Source organism: Ixodes scapularis, unplaced genomic scaffold (assembly GCF_016920785.2).
Source record: "Ixodes scapularis isolate PalLabHiFi unplaced genomic scaffold, ASM1692078v2 PGA_scaffold12__126_contigs__length_90152505, whole genome shotgun sequence".
NCBI classification, from domain to species: domain Eukaryota; kingdom Metazoa; phylum Arthropoda; class Arachnida; order Ixodida; family Ixodidae; genus Ixodes; species Ixodes scapularis.
Genome location: NW_024609838.1, coordinates 30,523,362 through 30,528,457, shown reverse-complemented (window position 1 = coordinate 30,528,457; position 5,096 = coordinate 30,523,362). Strand labels below are relative to the sequence as shown.

Genomic DNA, 5,096 nt, shown 5'->3' with positions numbered 1-5,096 from the left:
AAGCTATAGATTAAACAAACCAGTTATTGCCAAAGAAAGCATTCATGACAATTCTAGGGGAAGCTCATTGTTGTTTGAGGCAAGGACGGGTGTTCTGCGAACCAGAACATGCAGAGTGAAGTACCAGGAAATCAATACAGTGTGCACTGCTTGTGGAGAGGAGGACGAGACGGCTGAGCACTTGATACTCTACTGTAAAGGGCTTCACCCTATGCCTACCGAAGACAACATAGATTTAATAAAGTCATTGGGTTTTAGAGACAGCGAAGGGAGAGTGGATTTCAAGAGGGTAGAGATTACCAAGCAAAGATTAAGTGAATGGTGGCAGAAATCGAGAGAAAACTAGGTATTTTCTCATGCACTGATGGCAAGGGGGTTTCATAGCCTCACTTTCTTTGCACTGCGGAGTGAATATACACCTTTCCGAAAAACACTCGACCCCAGGGGCCACAAACCGTTTTCGAGCCCAGTCACTGAGTTTGAGGCTAGACTCTCGCCGGTGTCCCTCCTAACCCTAACCGAGTGGACTGTGATTTCAATAGGCGCAGCCTGCGTAGGCGCAGTTTCAAACGCTGCTGGCGGCTAAATTCTTGTCTTTTCCCGCTATATTTTGTGTTTCATGGTACATGTATTTTCCCGAGGACATTGAAAAAGCATTGTGCCACATTTAAAAAAAAAAAAAAAAGCAAAAAAAAGAACTAAACTATTTTTGTTGGGTACGCGTGCGACAGAACGAATGCGACTGGAATATGTAGAGTTCTAGTTATTTGTTTTTTTCTTACGATAAGTTTTGAAGGCGCCGCAGGATTCGCCGCATGTGAAACGACAAAGCGCTTTGCTGTTAAAAATAAATTACATCAGAAGAGGGCCGAAAGGCATGCATTTTTCACGCTCACAAATAACGTGTTCACCGATGGACAGGACACGGACATACAATTGAGGAATTGTTAACATTCGAACAATATATCGTACGTACCACACGATGCAGCGTTATCCAAAAGAATTTATTTGAGAAAGATCTCAAATAACACAATCACAGTCGACGACAGTCACATCTTGACGATCGGACGGAATCCGAGATGACTTCGTTTTGGGGCACGTTTTGGGGAGAGCTCCCTTTTTTCACAACCGCACCAAGGCAAAGAAACAAACGCGACTGACCCGTTTCTGACCCCAACCCGGACAACTATTTTTGGAGATGACTGAGGATTCTACGTGGATTATCCCTGGGAGGGGGGAGAACAATGTTCGATAAATCGCGTCGAGGGTCGTTCGACGTCCTTCACCTTCTTCGTTTCCCGTGAATGTCAAGCAGAAATGCTTGAATGGCAGGCACTTACCAGCCTTATTTCTCACAAAGGAAGATAACACAAAAAGGGTACGCAGCACGCATAAAAAAAGTTAAGTGGAAACTTTCAAGAAGGGCGAGAAAACGTCGAATGCGAAACCGCAAAAACGTAGGTAGGGAACCGCGCTGAGCGGGTCTTCACAGTCCCAGAGAGTGGCAGAAAATTTCTAGCTGATAGAGGGCGCGAGGGTCGCACCAGCCGCATCATCATCAGCAACATGGCGGCGGCCTAGGAGCGGTTCTTGGAAAGGTGTATAGATTTCACATTTAAATATTCTAAGCTTAAATGGTAAAACAAAATGGCTAGGTGGCGTAAGCTACCGCCCGATCCAAAGGGCTCAGCCGTGTTCATCCATCCATCCATTTCCCCACGCTCGGTGTTTACTCAACAGAAGGCCTGTGCACATGCTGACAGGCCTTATGGGCATGTCCATGTCATCTTCTACAAAAGAGCGCGGGGCACAGTTTAATGTAAAAAATACTAATAATCGGCAAAGCGACGTTAAGTGCCGGATCTATCCTCAGAGAATGCGAGCTTGACCCACTTCGGCTTTTGTGCTGAGCTGAGAGGTGCATGCTGCATTGTTGATGCAGGCCGTAGTGGAAACAAAAGAGCCCCTCCTCCCCCTCACCGGAGATCCCGAAATCCAGCCGAACGCTGACGCTGCGTTCGGTTATGTCGGCTGAGCGCTGCGTCATTGTATTTGCTGTCCCCATCCGTGTAGTTCTAAAGTTAACCGCTTAGGGCGTCACGGTCTTTCCTCCTCCCCAATATTGCAAAATCAAAATACCTCAAGAGCTGCGCTCTATTTTGCATTACCGAGATTTGTAAACGTCCTTCAAGTTTTTAATAGCAAACATATTAATAGCCAACATTCCAGGGTGAATATTTTGAAACTTCATCAAGCGTTTGAGGGTTGTATGGCAACCCACCTGGGAGAGTCTAAGTCGGGATAATCTTTTTTGTCGCGTTTCTAAAGGCGGTCTTTCGCGGTTGCACCTTTTGTCTAACAGGTTGCATCTATATTAATGTTTGTTCAAAATCAGTCAGTTCCTTTTCTCCGCAAGGTGGTGCAAACTAGTTTTGCAGAACAGGTTCCTTCCTTTATTGTTTCGTCGTACAATCATGGTCTTTGTCGACCAAGTGCATTCTTGGTGAAGTTGTCAGTTCATATACGTTTTTGACTGTTCGTTTTTTTTTTTTATTATCTTTTTGGTGTGACGCGAAAACGGTTAACTAATGATTTATACGATGTTATTTTTTCTGAGGGTAAAAGCTCTAAAAACAACGGACAAGCAAAAGGAACGAACAACACAGAGCGCTACTTGCAACACAAGTAGCGGTGTGGGTTGTTTGTTTCTTTTACTTGTCGGTTGTTTTTAGCGCTTTTACCCTCAAAAACATGGATCACCAACTAGCCCAAGTGCATACCCTTCTCATGTTACTTTTCCCGTGCCTTTGTATCACCACAGATGCTATGAAAGACAAGAGCACGACGTTTTGAAACGCGCCAAGAAGATGCAGGTCCAACCGTCAGCCAAAACCTTGTTCCTTAACATTCACACAGATATGCTTCCTATATATGAAAAAAGTTGCTGAAAGAAATGGGGATATTTGTTCCATCGGGAGACCATTGTTTTCTTTGTAAAAAAATGGAAACAATTGGACACGTCTTTATAGAATGTTGGGATACTCTGCTGTTTTGGGATGTCTTGCAAAGAACTTAAAGAAAAAAAAAAGAACTACATCCAACCCCCGATGGTATGAGATATTTAAATGCCCACTAGGATGACACAATTCTTTTAGATATGATCATGCTGATCGGTCTTCACAGCATCTAGAAAAGTTGCATGTCTGGGAGACACGCCGATGTTAACATATGTCAGTAAGAAAACATTTTGTGCAGACGGTATGAGAATCGGTGGCTGTGTGCAAAACCAGAGTTCCCATCCAGGAGTGGTTGCCTAAAATCAAAAAATTAAAAAAAAGTTTAAATAAGTTTTACGCCCCCCCCCCCCCCCTCCCACCCCCTGAAACCTGTGTGTCCTTAATCGTAACAATGAAAACAAAAAAAAAGTGTCTGCGGTGTTGATAGGTTTTGTCGTGTGTCTGGCTTCGAACTGAAAGGTCGTGGGTTCGAATCCCGCCTAAACTTCTTGAAATTGTTTTCTGTAGGGCAAATCAATTGCTTTATAAAACGAAATGAAATCATGTGGAGACATGCGTCGACCTTTAATTCGCACTACATGTCATGTTTTAATGACTTTAATTCCACACGTGACGTCACGTTTCAAGTGGTGGGTTGTTTGAAATTCCCGCGCGAGATCATATGGTTGTGACGTCAGGACCCTATCGACCAATCAAGATTTTCCCATCCCACCAACGCCTGCTTTTCAGCCGACACGATCTCCATAATGCTCTTGCTTAAAAGAAAAAAAAAACACATTTCTGCCTAGAAAACGGTTTCTTTACTATCCAACGATTTGTATAAAAAAGGGAACGCCCAGGGGGCACCCGGATTTGAACCGGGGACCTCTCGATCTGCAGTCGAATGCTCTACCACTGAGCTATACCCCCACGACGTCGGAGCGTTCTCTCAGGTGCACCTCTCTGCGAGATAACAAGAGCAAAGCGCTGTCGCCGTGGCCTGCTACTCGTATCTCCGACGTTTTTATTATTTTTTTTTCTTCTTTTTTGTTCCTGCAAAAAAGCTGTAGGTGTCGGAAGCTCTTAATTCCCAGTACTCGGCTGCGTTATTTTCTTATGGCTGAAGTGTTTTGATGTAAATCTTTAATTTTGTTCAAGAACTAAAAAAAAGCGCAAGTAAAATTGTAAGAATCACTAGCCGTATTCAGTGGTTTTGTTGTAATTAGTTACTTTCGCTAAGTTTGGTATTAAGTTTGCTGCTTTTCTAGCACTTTATTTTAACTAGCTCGACTCTATTTTGAAGCAATACTGCTACCAGGAGGATATCTGTTTTTTTAGCACCTATACGAGAGCAATTGCAATAATAATTACAGTAATCGTAACCACGTCAATAATAAGTGACATCACACGGTAAAAATAAAAATTAGAATACGCGGACAAATATAAAACCTGCATCAAACATATTGCAGAGGACTGGATTGCGTTTACATGAGAAATGGCTGTGTCGCATACCTAACTTTGACTCTTAATTTATTTTAAATAACCCTATTAAACCATACATTAATTTATTTTACTCAAGTTCAGGTGTAGTCACTTTGTTTGTTACAAACACAACGTGCGTTGAAATAAAAAAAAAGAGAAAAACCTGCCTTTATAAGAAAACTTTGTACAACTGATTTGCTTCAAACTGCCAAGCAGCAATCACATTTCTTCCTGCAACAAAAATTCCAGGTCTCAGAATCATTTCCGACTAATGTTTCGAAGTCACTAAAACGCGAATAAAAAAGAAGACGTTGTAGGGGCAACATAAATTCAACGTGCAGAGTCTTCGGTTGGAAGCGCTCTGCTTCCAATCGTATCTTGATTGCGCTTAATTCGTCTATAAAATAATGTAACATATGCGGCCAAAGACAAACCAAGAGCGAGTTACTGTAACGGGCAGAATGCACAGCAGCGAGCTTCCACCTCGCTCTCTGTCGGTGCGTCAGCAGAGTCGATCAACCGAAACTTCGTGTCCCGCGGTCGTGCTCACTACAGGTACCACTTCAGATGTGCCAATAGACCAATATGTGCCCCCCCCCCCCCCCCCCCCCCAACGCC

At 43.3% G+C, this 5,096-nt stretch overlaps 1 non-coding gene across 1 annotated transcript; it reads right to left on the bottom strand.

The window, feature by feature from the left end:
* Positions 1-3,854: 3,854 nt before the first annotated feature.
* Positions 3,855-3,926, bottom strand: Trnac-gca. Its single transcript has one exon. It is a non-coding gene; the product is annotated as a tRNA-Cys (tRNA).
* Positions 3,927-5,096: the final 1,170 nt, after the last annotated feature.